Below are 2,351 nucleotides of genomic sequence, written 5' to 3'. Positions count from 1 at the left end.
ATGCGCTGACTTTCGATGACTGTCTGCATTAGCTCAGCTGGTGTGGGCGGTGGAGGAGGTGGTTGTTCCTCATCTCCAAAGCTACGACCGCGACAAAGATTATAAGCCATCTGCAAAATGTATAGCCAATGAGCACTGATGATGTGGAAATTTTGTAGATGAATTGTATAATTATGCCAAACTAACTCCAATAGAGAAAATGAATTTATACTATCAACAGAGGCACAATCATCCATCACAATCGCACAACTCATCAAGCGCATCGATTGACACATTAATGCGATGAACTTAACCAACAACAAGATCTATAGACTACATAGATGGAATTTATCAAAGCTCACATACATAGAGCATAACATATTTGATAGGTTACATCCAAGCCATAGAGGTTCCAAACTGACATCAAGGATCACATAGGGTTCGATATTACATCCCAACGATTAACTTATTACAAAGCTACTCGTTCATGCATGAGGATCAACAAAAGACTAACTCTAGCACATTAGCTAAGTAGTGAGCTAAACTACACATCATCCTCAGAGTCAGTGTCGAAGATCTCTCCTCCATCTTCATCACTAGCAGGTTCTAGCTCCTCATCTTCCTCCTCTCCAGGTGGAATGTCCTCAGGTCCATTAATCTCAATGTCATCATCATCTTCAGCCATGATGACACCAGAGTCCATCTCATCCTTATCATCAGGGGGCAGGAGAGGGTGAAGCTGATTGTGTAACAGGTGAACCTCCTCATGGAGATGGTCATTGTACTCTTCTGCAACTACCAACTATTGCACCAGCTCAACCTGTCGCGCTCTCAACGCATTCTCTTCGCTCCAGGCTTCATTCCACTGGTTCAGCATGTGAATCAACATACGTTCATAGTTGCGGTGAGCAACTATCAACCTCTGAACCTCCAGGGTTTCTTGATCCCATTCCTGTGTCACTTGCTCCAAACGCTGCTGAGCTGCACTCCTCTCAGCAGTCACCCGGGCTAGCTCTGCCCTCAGCCTTTCCACCTCAGTAGGCTCCGGACAAGGCTCACAAGGAGCTAACTGGTGACGAGGCGCCCTGCCTCCAGCAGACTTGCGAGCAGTGCATTTTGTGCGCGCCATCTGTAGCAAAAAGTTGCAACGTAAGGGGAGAATCATTTAAGGGATACGAAATTTAATTATTCGAGACCATCATATTTTAAAGGAGGGAGTAATGCAAGAATGCCATGTATGCTTGAACATGATGCATGCACGATCCGTACGTCCTCATAAACCTAGAAAAATTTAAAGGCTAGCAAAATATACAGTGGCATACATACGTTCTCTCGTATACGGTAGCTAGTCGATCTACAACGATACGTTGTTAGTGTACCTGCAGCAAATTTCATTTCAGCCCAATAATTTCCCAAAAAGGCATGTAAAGTAAGCAGTAAACTAAATACTTTCATACATACATCCCCCGATGTATATACTCTAGTATGATAGCTACCCGACAGAGATACCCACACTTAAGTACTCTCATAGATACATGATCGAACATGTAAGTATGCGAGCAACCAGAACTACTCTCCCCTAGACCGACGGTTGGACGGTCATGCTCTCACAACTCCCACTTATCAGAGCGTAGAGGTATTTTGATCCATACATTACCACCCAAGCGGATGGCATCCATACAATAGCACGCCGTATGGACAACGAAACAGAAATAAGTAGGAACCCCCAAGTTAGTACTTTAATAAGCCACCTAAGAGTCCTTATTTGGGCATAAGGGATATGACCACTGGCAATACTTAGTATTTAATTTAGAATTTTCATAAATACTTTTGTTTTAAATACAAAAATGACATGTTTAGTGTCGAATCTTGCTCTGATACCAGCTATAATAGAACCGACCAAATTATAAGAACGTAAGTACAAAAATAATCACCGAAGTGATCAAATTCATGTACTTAAGCTCCCATAATCTTGGTAGTCCAGAAATCATGAAGGATTTCAAACAACTCTCGACATACAAACCAAGACCGTAGTGATTCAACACAACACATCATTCGTTACAACATTTTACAAGTGGCATTCGGATTACATCCATCAGAGTTCAAATAAAATATTACAAACCAAGTTCAAATTTGCGGAAGCAACATAGTTTAGTACATAACTTCATAGTTTCAAATACATTGCCAGATCTTAGTCATGTCCCACAAAAGCATCATCAGGTACGAGAACTAGGAGAGACCACGCCCAATGGTCTAGTCTTCATCCCCAGTCGGAAGAAGGCAATACTTGCAGCAACCAAAGTAGAACTGGTCATCTGCAACAGGTGGGAGATAAACCCTGAGTATGAGAAGGTACTCAGCTAGACTTACCT

This window comes from Miscanthus floridulus, unplaced genomic scaffold (genome assembly GCF_019320115.1).
Source record: "Miscanthus floridulus cultivar M001 unplaced genomic scaffold, ASM1932011v1 os_2268_1, whole genome shotgun sequence".
NCBI lineage: Eukaryota > Viridiplantae > Streptophyta > Magnoliopsida > Poales > Poaceae > Miscanthus > Miscanthus floridulus.
Note: the sequence above shows the minus strand (reverse complement) of the source record.